The 12,558-nt window shown below is 39.1% G+C and overlaps 1 protein-coding gene across 11 annotated transcripts in view; it reads left to right on the top strand.

Moving 5' to 3' along the window:
• LOC123278616 (zinc finger protein 709-like) overlaps positions 1-12,558 on the top strand; it is a 154,165-nt gene that overhangs the window by 119,467 nt on the left and 22,140 nt on the right. For 7 of the 11 annotated variants that reach the window (XM_070492140.1, XM_070492136.1, XM_070492135.1 and 4 more), the window contains 2 exons: positions 3,551-3,780; positions 5,720-5,856. The gene's annotated coding sequence lies outside the window, so the exon portion shown is untranslated. The remainder of the gene's footprint in view (positions 1-3,550; positions 3,781-5,719; positions 5,857-12,558) is intronic. The other 4 variants (XM_070492141.1, XM_070492139.1, XM_070492138.1 and 1 more) reach the window with 1 other exon arrangement.

The raw sequence follows: 12,558 nt of genomic DNA, 5'->3' as shown, positions 1-12,558 counted from the left end.
TCTTTTAGGTTTGTTAATAGTTGCTTTATGAGCTTTGGTGCTCCTGTGTTGGGTGTATAGGTATTTATAAGCATTATTTCTTCTGGATGTAGTGTTCCTTTGATCATTATATATTGACCCTCTATGTCTGTCTGATATAAGTATTGTGACACCTGCTTTCTTTTGTTTGCCATTAGCTTGGAATATCGTCTTCCAGCCCTTCACTCTGAGCCTGTGTTTGTCATTGGAGCTGAGGTGTGTTTCCTGGAGGCCACAAATTGTTGGATCTTGTTCTTTAATCCATCTTGGAACTCTGTGTCTTTTTATTGGAGAGTTCAACCCGTTTACATTGAGGGTGATTATTGATGTATGAGGGCTTAATGCTGTCATTCTGTCACTCATTTTCCAGTTTTCCTGCATTTCCTTTGTTTCTCGTCCTGTGTGTTTTGGCCTACCCATTGACTTCTGCAATTTCTTATGCTGGGTTTCTTAGCTTTTTCCTTATTTTTTGTCTCTGTTCTGTTTTTTAGTTTAGTGGCTACCCTGAAGTTTGTACTCAGAATCTCATGCATAACAGTACATTTTCTGGTGGCCTCTTATTTCCTTAGCCTACTGATTCAGCCCCTTTCCTCCTCCCCTCCTAAGTTATTATTTTCATCTCTTATTCCAACTTGTGTTGTGAGATTGTGGTCAAAGTGACAAGCTTGTCTTTGTTTTTGGTGTTTTCCTTCCCTTTGTCCTAATGCTATAGTTGAATATTTGCTATCCTATTCTAATTCTATCTTTCTCCTTACTCTGTGTTTTATGACAACTTTCTCCCTTTTTTTCTTTTTTCAGGTATGAGGGCCTTCTTGAAGATTTCTTGTAGTGGGGGGAGGTCTCGTGGCTATGAAGTCTCTTTGCTTTTGTTTGTCTGGGAAAGATTTAACTTCTCCCTCATATTGGAAGGATATTTTTGCTGGATAGAGTATGCTTGGCTGAAGACTTTTATCTTTTAAAGTTTTGAATATGTCATTTCAATCTCTCCTAGCTTGTAAGGTTTCTGCAGAGAAATCTGCTGAAAGTCTGATGGGGGTTCCTTTGTAGGTTATTTTCTTCTGCCTTGCTGCCCTGAGTATTCTGTCATTCATTTTTGCCATTTTTACTACTATATGCCTTGCAGTAGGTCTTTTTTACATTGACATATCTAGGAGATCTGAAAGCTTCCTCCACACACATTTCTCTCTCAATCCCTAGATTTGGGAAGTTCTCTGCTATTATTTCTTTGAGCACGCTTTCTGTTCCATTCTCCTTTTCTTCACCTTTGGGGATTCCAATAATTCTTATGTTGCATTTCCTCATTGAGTCGGCTATTTCTCAGAGATTTTCTTCAGTTTTTTTTTATTCTTAGTTCTCTTTCTTCCGCTGTCTGGAGCCATTCAACCTATCTTCAATTATGCTAATTTTCTCCTCTGTGGTGTCTACACAGGCATGTAGGGAATCCGTATTTTATCTGTTCCATTGTATTTTTCATCTCTAGTATTTGGTTGATTCTTCTTTATAGTTTCAAACTCTTTTGTGAAGTAAATCCAGAACTTGTTGACTTGTTTCTCTGTATTTTCCTTTACCTCATTGAGTTTTCTGATGATAGCTATTCTGAATTCATTGTCATTTAGTTTACTTATTTCCAAGTCCTCAGGACATAATTCTGTGTTTTTATTGTTTTCCTTCTGGTCTGGAGTTTTTACTAATTGTTTGATGCCATAAGAGTTTTTCCACATAGTGATATTATTCAGTTGCAGTTACAGCCTGTTACCACTAGATGGGGGTCGAGAGCCGTGTATTCTGAGCCCTCTGCCTTCAGCCAAGACAGCATGCACAGCGCAGGTTGGGGGAGGAGGGTCACCTTCTCTTGTGCACGACCCAGGTTTCCCCGCCAGCTCTTGCTATCTGGTCTACTGGGGTCTTGGCTTGATGAGGTCACCCCATGCGAAAGCTTTCACCGTGTTAGAGGACTTCCCTCTAGGCTGCAAGGGCCCTAGGTAGTCCTGGGTGATCCCACAGACGTGCGGCCCCTCCCCCACTCCTTCCCTCACAGAGACTCCCAAAGCAGCGACCACAGTTTTAGGGGAGGGAGCTAAGATCTCTCTTACCCTGTTGCAGCTCCTCCGAGGGGGGCTCCAGCCTCTCCACCCTCCATTGTTTGGCTGCTGTGGGTCTCTGAGGATTCCTGTGCTATTAGGATATTTTTTGTTGGAATATGTTTGCTCCTTTTTGTTGTATGTTGGAGGGGAGAGAGTTCTGAGCAAGCTCACCCCACCATGATACTGATGTCACTCCAACTTTTTCAGCTTCTGGATACATTTGAATGCAGCAGCCATCTTCTTAGGAGACAGTGAAGTATAGTAGGTATAGCAACACACACATCCCCTCCACTCCCCACAAACCAAAGTTCTTTTCATATTGAATTGAAGAATAGAGTGTCTAGGCCCAGCATTTTGGGTAACTATGTACTTTAGTTTTTTCATAACACTTAAAAAAAATCATACCTAAGCATTACATTCAAGCCCCAAAGAGTACAGCATCTGGCACCTTCTGGAGAGCAGAAAACACCCATTGCCCAAGGGGAAACAGACATTGAGAGTGATTATTTTATATCAGAAAAACTTTAGACACAAAAAGGCTTTAGGGAAATTATCTAGAACATTTCTTCATTCCCTTTGTGGGGAAATGAGGCCCAAGAAGTTGAAGTTCCCTTGAATTATGAGTAGCAGCTATGGGAGAAGACCTCACGTATCTAGTTCCTTCCTTTACACCAAAAGTCATCAAATAAACATTGCCAGGATTTGTAACTTGGTGTTACAATGAGGGGATTTAGTCAATTTGCTCAAATATTTCCTCACTGAAATATTGGCATCAAAACTTTAAGGGAACTTAAATTGGTCCCATAGTCCTATTAATAATCAATCTATAATCAAACATCCTAATTTGCAGCACCAGATTCAGATTAGGTGACCCTTGCCTTTTAAGCAAAACTTATCAGCCCTTTCCTTCAGGTAATAATGACCACCACTTTGGGGGATAAACACCATTCTGTGGTGACAGAGGTGGAAATTCTGTGGCTGCTGCATTGGAAAAAGGACTGGCTCTGAGATCAAAGCATATTGGCTCAAATGCCAGCTCTTCCACTAACCAGGTTTGAATCACAGGCAAATTGCTTAATGTCCGAGTTTGTTTCTTACCTGTAAAATCAAGATGACAGCCTTCTCATGGGCATGCTATAAAGGGTTACGTGAACAAATGTTTGTAAAAAGTCCTTTGTCAACCATAACATTTGTCAAAACCTAAGCTGTTTTTATTGTCCTAGAAAATGTGCTTCAGGATTAGGGTGTTAGGATGGCTAGTCCAAGGACACAGGGTTTGCCATTTGGTTCTGTAAGAGCCAATTTGTTTACATCTGTCTCCTTCACTAGGGCTGGATTCTTGCCAGATGGAGTGTGTGTTATGTTCACTTTTTGGGTTTTTTTAACTTTTTTTTTTTTTTAGGCAGATTAGCCCTGAGCTAACATCTCTGCCAATCCTCCTCTTTTAGCTGAGGAAGACTGGCCCTGAGCTCACATCCGTGTCCATCATCCTCCACTTTACATGAGGGATGCCTACCACAGCATGGCGTGCCAAGCGGTGCCATGTCCACACCCAGGATCTGAACCCATGAACCCCGGGCCACAGAGAAGTGGAACGTGAGAACTTAACCGCTGCACCACCGGACCGGCCCCTGTGTTTGCTTTTCATCCTCAGCACCTAAAACATCATGTGTACCTGGTAGGCAGCTAAAGTTTATGAAATATCTATCATCTGTCAATAAGGTTTGTAAGCTCGTCCCTACCCCTCAGCCAGCCCAAATATTAATTTCCAACACTACTTGGATTTGCCAATTCTATTCTTAAACCAAGTCACAACTACACATCATATTTCCTCAAGTGATACCACATGTGTGCACACAAGTGAAAATCTTGCAATGTGAGGGGAAAAAACAGCATGAAACCCCTCAAGGTACACGTTTTGCAGTATATACAAACTTGCTATTAGTGGGGGATCCCTGGTAATGACTGTCATGGATATTCTGCCCTCACTGGCCCACTCACTAAGAAGTCTGTTTTGTTTCTTTTTTTAAAGATTGGCACCTGAGCTAATAACTGTTGCCAAACTTTTTTTTTCTGCTTTTTCTCTCCCCAAATTCCCCCAGGATATAGTTGTATATTTTAGTTGTGGGTCCTTCTAGTTGTGTCATGTGGGATGCCACCTCACTGTGGCCTGATGAGCGGTGCCATGTCCGTGCCCAGGATCCGAACCCAGCAAAACCCTGGGCCGCCAAAGCGGAATGCGTAAACTTAACCACTCAGCCACGGGGCTGGCCCAGGCTGGTCATTTTTATACTGCCCTCTGACCTAGACATTTCCAAGAATCACTGATGTCTAGCTGATTGCGAGTGACCCTCAGTAACAAAGACCCAGCTTCTTAGTCCTTTATGCTGGAGAGAAATAAGTAAATGTGAAGCATTTTATTAAATCCTCTTTAGACTTCATATTCCCATTGGCAGGGCAAGGCATCACAGCACATTTCCAGTCTTTTTGAATGCCAGGGAAAAAACATGAAGAGTGGGCTTTCACTGAGGTAATAACCACTAACACTGATACCATGGCCAGCATATACCAGGCACAGGTTTTCTGCCTCCTCACAACACTTGTGGCAGGTAGCTTCTATGGCCACCTGCCCTATACATATGTGGAAATCAAGGTGGGGAACTCAAGCTCACCCACGTTCATACAGCCTAAGTGGGAAAGGCTGGAATCACACTGGATAACTGGTTTCCAGAGCCCAGCCTCTTAGCCACCACACCTGCTGCCTCTCCCCACTAACAGAGTACACATCACTCCTTCAGCTGACGAGGAGGATTAGGGAGAAAACGTCCAACCAACCATACAGGAGTTTTCACTGACTTCCAGAGAGCTGGGGGATGGGGCAAGTATGTGAAGAGGATGGGCTCTGGAGTCAAGCTGCTTAAGTTACCACCTGTGCTGCAGCACACAAAGCTGTGTGACATTGCTAAGGTTACTTAACCTCTCCATTGTCCCCACTTTACAGGTGAGGAAACAGATATTAAGTACAACCTCACATAGTTAACTAGAACCCACATAAAAGATCTTATCACAGTGCCTGGCATGTGAGTGCACCAAATATGTCAACTCTATTATGTCTGATCTTAGAAGTGAAAATTAACATATCTGTTCATTGTATATTATTCCAGATCTTGGCTATATTATTAATTTTACTGTGGTTTGAGAAAAAAACATGGGTCCTAGGTGTCATGCCAGCTGTAGAAAAGCACCATGGACCTAGGACAACAGTGTTAAGCTTGTCCCAGGTCCCACTGCTTTTTGCTGTCAGGGACCATGACAAGGTAGGATACTAGGTCCTGTTTGTCCTTGGCTCACTTAACTATAATTAGAACATTCAGATGTAGCCTTGGATATCGTGGCTGCAGCTTTGGTACCTCAGAAGAGTAAGACAATTTTACATGGATAAAGGGTTTTCAAAGACCCTGCAAATGGCACATGATACAATGGTTTCAAATTGCCACTTCTTTGTATTATGTGTATTGGTGTTCTACAGTTCCTACCTGGGGAAGTGCCAGGATCCGTTACTTCATACAGTGAAATTCAAACTGCATTTTTAATTTCAATACTCTTATGTTTTCTAGGCAAAAATTATTTACCCTTGTAGAGACTTTGCTTTCAAAACAGATCTGCAGAGTTTTGCCATGTTGGAGTAGACAATGTGAGCCTCTAGGACTCCACTGGACACTTGACATGACCATCCCCAGCTGAAGCTCTAGAGGTAAGGTTCAAAGGAACCTCCTTGGTCTCTTTCCCCAGGTTTATACTCAAAATTGGGCCCTTGAGTTTTTAATCCTTTTGCAGGTGAAAAGAGTCTAGATACCTAAGGATAAGGGATAAAGAATAAGGAACATTTGTCTCTAAGGTTGGAGAAAAAGTAACCTAAACTACATAGTTCTAGGTGAAGTACTTTAAGACAATACATCATACAGGAAACCACATGAGAAGAGAGCAAGAGAAGAAGGAACAGAGAAGAACTACTAAAACACCCAGAAAAAACAAAATGGCAAGAAGTACATACTTATCAATAGTTTCTTTAAATGTCAATGGACTAAATGCTCCAAAAAAAGACATAGGTGGCTGACTAGATGAAAAAAAAAAAAAACAAGATGCATATATATGCTGCATACAAGTGACATGCTTCAGACCTAAGGACACTCACAAAGTGAAAGTGAAGGGATGGAAAAAGATACTCCATGCAACTGGCAATGAAAAGAAAGCTGGGGTAGCAATACTTATATCAGACAAAATAGACTTTAAAACAAAAACTGTAACAAGAGACAAAGAAGGACACTGCATAATGATAAAGGGAACAATCCAACAAGAGGATATAACACTTGTAAATATCTATGTGCCCAACATAGGAGCACCTAAATATAGAAAACAATTATTAACAGACATAAAAAGGAGAAATAGACAGTAACACAATAATACTAGGGGACTTTAACACTCCTCTTACACCAATGGATAGATCATCCAAACAGAAGACCAATAAGGAAACACTGACCTTAAATGACACATTAGACTAGATGGACCTAGTAGATATATACAGAACATTCTATCCAAAAACCACAGAATACACATTCTTTTTGAATGTACATGGGACATTCTCCAGGATAGATCACATATTGGGCCACCAAACAAGTCTCAATAAATTTAAGAAGATTGAAATAATACCAAGCATATTTTATGACAAAGAGTATGAAACTAGAAGTCAACTACAGGATAAAAATTAGAAAAGCCATAAATATGTGGAGAGTAAACAAAATGCTGTAGTTTACTGAATAAACTGAACTACTATTGGGTCAATGAAGAAATCAAAGGAGAAATCTAAAAATTCCTGGAGACAAATGAAAATGAAAGTATGACATGTCAAAATTTATGGGATACAGCAAAAGCAGTTCTAAGAGGAAAGTTTATAGCAATACAGACCTACCTCAGCAAACAAGAGAAATCTCAAATAAAAAATCTAGCAGTGCACCTAAAGGAACTAGAAAAAGAACAAACAAAGCCCAAAATCAGTAGAAGGAAGGAAATAATAAAAACCAGAGCAGAAATAAATGAAATAGACATTCAAAAAACAATAGAAAAAAAGTCAATGAAACTAAGAACTGGTTCTTTGAAGAGATAAAACAAAAGTGACAGGCCTTTAGCTAGACTCACCAAGAAAAAAAAGGATCAAATAAATAAAATCAGAAATGAAAGAGGAGAAAAACAATGGACACTAGGAAATACACCAACAAATTGGATAATCTAGAAGAAATAGATAAATTCTTAGAATCATACAACCTTCCAAAGCTGAATCAAGAAGAAATAGAGAATTTGAATAGACCAATCACCAGTAAGGAGATCAAATCAGTAATCAAAAACCTCCCAAAAAATAAAAGTCCAGGACCAGACGGCTTCCCTGGTGAATTCTACCAAACATTCAAAGATGACTTAATACCTATCCTTCTCAAACTCTTCCAACAAATTGAAGAGGAAGCTTCCTAGCTCATTCTATGAGGCCAACATTACCCTGATACCAAAACCAGACAAAGACAACACGAAAAAAGAAAATTACAGGTCAATTTCACTGATGAACATCGATGCAAAAATCCTCAACAAAATACTAGCAAATTGAATATAACAATACATTAAAAAGATCATATACCCAAAAAAAAAAAAAAGATCATATACCATAATCAAGTGCGATTTATTCCAGGGATGTGGGCATGGTTCAACATCTGCAAATCAACCAATGTCATACACCACATTAACAAAATGAAGAATAAGAATCATGTGATCATCTTAATAGATGCAGAGAAAGCATTTGACAAGATACAGTATCCATTTATGATAAAAACTCTGAATAAAATGAGTATAGAAGGAAAGTACCTCAACATAATAAAGGCCATATATGACAAACCCACAGCTAATATTCTGAATCAAGAAAAACTGAAAGCTATCCCTCTAAGAACAGGAACCTGACAAGGGTGCCTACTTTAGCCAGTCTTATTTAACATAGCATTGAAGCCCTAGCCCAAGCAATCAGGCAAGAAAAAGAAATAAAAGGGATCCAAATTGGAAAGGAAGAAGTGAAACTGTCACTATTTGCAGATGACATGATTTTATATATAGAAAACCCTCAAGAATCCACCAAAAACTTTTAGAAATAATAAATGAATACAGTAAAGTTGAAGGATACAAAATTAACAAACAAAAATCAGTTGTATTTCTACACGCTAACAAAGAAGTAGCAGAAAGAGAAATCAAGAATACAATCCCATTTACAATTGTGACAGAAAGAAAACAATACCTAGGAATAAATTTAACCAAAAGAATGAAAGACCTGTACACTGAAAACTACAAAGAAAGACTGGTACAGTGAAAACTATAGAACATTGTTGAAAGAAACTGAACAAGACACAAAGAAATGGAAAGATATTCCGTGCCCTTGGATTGGAAGAATTAACATAGTTAAAATGTCCATACTTCCTAAAGCAATCTGTAGATTCAATTCAATCCCTATCAAAGTTCCAATGACATTTTTCACAGAAATAGAACAAAGAATCCTACAATTTATATGGAACAACAAAAGACCCCAAAAAGCTAAAGGAATCCTGAGAAAAAAGAACAAAGCTGGAGGCATCACACTCTCTGATTTCAAAATATACTACAAGGCTGTAATAATCAAAACGACATGGTACTGGCACAAAAACAGATACACAGATCAATGCAACAGAATCAAGAGCCCAGAAATAAACCCACACATCTATGGACAGCTAATTTTTGCCATGGGAGCCAAGAACCTACAATGGAGAAAAGAAAGTCTCTTCGGTGAATGGTGTTGGGAACCTGGACAGCCAAACACAAAAGAATGAAAGTAGACCATTCTCTTACACGTACACAAAAATGAACTCAAAATGGATTAGAAACTTGAATGTAATACCTGAAACCATAAAACTTCGAGAACAAAACAAAGGCACCATGCTCTTTGACATTGGTCTTAGCAGCATATTTTCAAGTACCATGTCTGACCAGGCAACAGAAACAATAGAATAAACAACCAAATGGGACTACATCAAACTAAAAAGCTTCTCGTCAACAAAATGAAAAGAAAACCTAACAATTCAGAGAAGATATTTGCAAACCATATATCTGATAAGGGGTTAATACCCAAAATATATAGAAAACTCATACATCTCAACAACAAAAAAAACCCCTAACAACTCAATTAAAAAATGGGCAAAAGATCTGGACAGACGTTTTTCCAAAGAAAATATACGGATGGCCAACAGGCACATGAAAAAATGTTAAACATCGCTAAATACTAGGGAAATGCAAATCAAAACTACAATGAGATATCACTTCACTCCCATCAGAATGGCTATAATTAACAAGACAGGAAACAAATGTTGGAAAGGATGTGGAGAGAAGGGAATCCTCATATACTGCTGGTGGGAATGCAAACTGGTGCAGCCACTATGGAAAACAGAATAGAGATCCCTCAAAAAATTAAGAGTCAAACTACCATATGATCCAGCTATTCCACTGCTGGGTATTTATCCAAAGAACATGAAAACACGAATGTGTAAAGATACATGCACCCCTATGTTCATCGCAGCATCATTCACAATAGCCAAGACTTGGAAACAAGCTAGGTGCTCATCAAGGGACGAATGGATAAAGAAGATGTGGTATTTATACACAATGGAATACAACTCAGCCATCAGAAACGAGGAAATCCGGCTATTTGTGACAACATGGATGGACCTGGAGGGAATTACACTAAGTGAAATAAGTCAGAGGGAGAAAGTCAAATGCTGAATGAGCTCACTCATAAGTAGTAGAAACAACACCAACCAAACACATAGATCCAGAGATTAGATTGGTGGTTACCCGAGGGGAAGTGGAGAGGGAGGAGAGTGAAAGGGGTCATTAGGCACATGTGTGTGGTGATGGATTTTAATTAGTCTCTGGGTGGCGAACATGATGCAGTCTACACAGAAATCAATATAGTGATGTACACCTGAAATTTATATAATGTTATAAGCCAATCTCACCTCAATAAAAAAAAGAATAGGAAAAATCCCAATAGATGAAAATTACTCCTACTTCAGTAGTAAGACATTGACTTTTATTTCATAACATAAGCAGAAATTTAGACTTCAGTCAATGCATCTCATTCCCCCCTCCACAAAAGTGATGATCTATATCTTGCAAGAATCAAGAAATTTAGTTTTGTCTGTTCTATGTTCTAATAAATTTTAAGGGAAGTGTATTGTATGGTCTTCAGTATTGCATGTTGACAATTCTTTTGTGATTTGAAACTTCCAGCAAATGTGTACACGAAAGCATTTTGTTTTTCCTTTTACTTTGGGGTAAGTGGGAAAGCTAGTTGGAATTAAGGAATTTAAAGAAGTTTGTTTCTGTGTACCTATATTGGGAACTTAGCACCTACTGGCCGTTTGAACTTTTAATGAGACTGACTTGTAATGACACAGTATATACTTGAGAATATCCTTCCAAAGGTCTTGAAAAGTTTGTTTCCTTAAGTAGGGCATCTATTTGCCTCCAATATCTATAACTATTCAAGTTCCTTGGCAGGCTTTTCCTGCTTCCTTCAAGACATATAGAGGTCAACTTCGTCCATCACCAGGAGCTCTTAATTGTTCGAGACTCTGGTGACATCTGAGGAATTGTAGCTTTGTTGTATTAAAACAGTTCTTGAATTCTCAACAGGCTTTCCCCACTTTGAAGACACATTAGTTATTTCTTAGAGAGAAAACAAACGATAAACTTTACTGAGAATTCTAAAAGATGACTTAAGAACAAACATTCCATGTTTTTGGATGCTGAATTATAAATTTTTTCTCAAATTAATGCGGGTAATGTAAAAATCTCAATTTTTTCTGGATGGGGCAAGATTTTATAAAATTCTAAAGTTTATTTAGAATAAATATTTGATAGGAGCTAAGAAACATAAAAAGAGAAGCAATGAGGGGAAATTGGTCCTATCAGATAATAGAGACCAGGAGGATCAAAGCACATTTATACCGCAATAGGATCCATACAAGAGGATTATCATAGTGTAACTCTGGAGCAAAGACAGACCTGGAGAACAGACCTATGTATAAAAATAAAGGTCAAAAGGACAAATTAATAATGAGAAGAATGTGTCATGTTAAGATGGCTGGCTGGGGGCCGACCTGTGGCCAAGTGGTTAAGTTTGTGCGCTCCGCTTCGGTGGCCCAGGGTTTCACTGGTTCGGATCCTGGGCGCGGACATGGTACTGCTCATCAGGCCATGCTGAGGCGGCATCCCACATGCCACAACTAGAAGGACCCACAACTAAAAATACACAACTATGTACTGGGGGGATTTGGGAGAAAAAGGAAAAATAAAATCTTTAAAAAAAAAAAAGACGGCTGGCTAGCTATTTGGGGGTGGGGCATAATCAATTTATGGCTCATGCCATATAACCTGGGTATTCAGCTTGGTACAAAACAGTAAAATGTGTAAAAACAGACAAAGTTAGACAAAAATAGCAAACTGAGTAGAATTGTTTGGAAAAGAATCGCAACAATTTACCTCAAGAATTTTTAAAACCCTTCTTTATGTAAAAATAAGGCAACTGGAAAAAGCCACAAATGTAACAAAGAGTAATTATTTTTAATATTATGGTGAATTCATACAAATCCTTAGAGGAAAAACAATTAATGAAAACTAGACGAAAGGAATAAGTTATGTACACACTATTCACAAAAGATAAAATGCTGTTTATTGGCTGTGTTGGACCGCAGTCCATTTCTATTTCTGATTACAGAGAAGTTAAATAATGAGATCATCTCACACAGTTAAAGTTTTCTTTTGTACCATTTTGTCTGAATGCCGCTGAAGATTTTAAAAGATATTTAGATGCATTGCTGCTAGGAATGGATCATATAGGAGAACTGTGTTGTATATGCCTTTAAAAAACAATTTGGGGGGCCGGCCCCGTGGCCAAGTGGTTGGGTTCAGGCACTCCACTTCGGTGGCCCAGGGTTTCGCTGATTCAGATCCTGGGCGCGGACATGGCACTGCTCCTCAGGCCATGCTCAGGCGGCGTCCCACATGCCACAATTGGAAGGACCCACAACTAAAAATATACAACTATGTACTGGGGGGATTTGGGGAGAAAAAGCAGGAAAAAACCCCAATTTGGTAATTTGTACTAAGAACCTTAAAAGTGGTCATCTTTGAACTAAAGCTCCACACTCTGAGCATACACACTAATAATTCTCCACACATGAAAATAGCCAAGGGTTTGTGCCATTTGTAAGCAGCAAACAAAAAAGGGACATTTAACCACCTGACAATGGGAGAATCAGATGCAGTGACGTGTTAGGACAAAGGTCAGGAAACAGGCCAGCTGGCCAAATCCAGTTGGCTGCCTGTTGCA

This window comes from Equus asinus, chromosome 20 (genome assembly GCF_041296235.1).
Source record: "Equus asinus isolate D_3611 breed Donkey chromosome 20, EquAss-T2T_v2, whole genome shotgun sequence".
Taxonomy (NCBI): domain Eukaryota; kingdom Metazoa; phylum Chordata; class Mammalia; order Perissodactyla; family Equidae; genus Equus; species Equus asinus.
The sequence above is the reverse complement of the archived record's forward strand: the minus strand, read 5'-3'. Positions and strand labels throughout refer to the sequence as shown.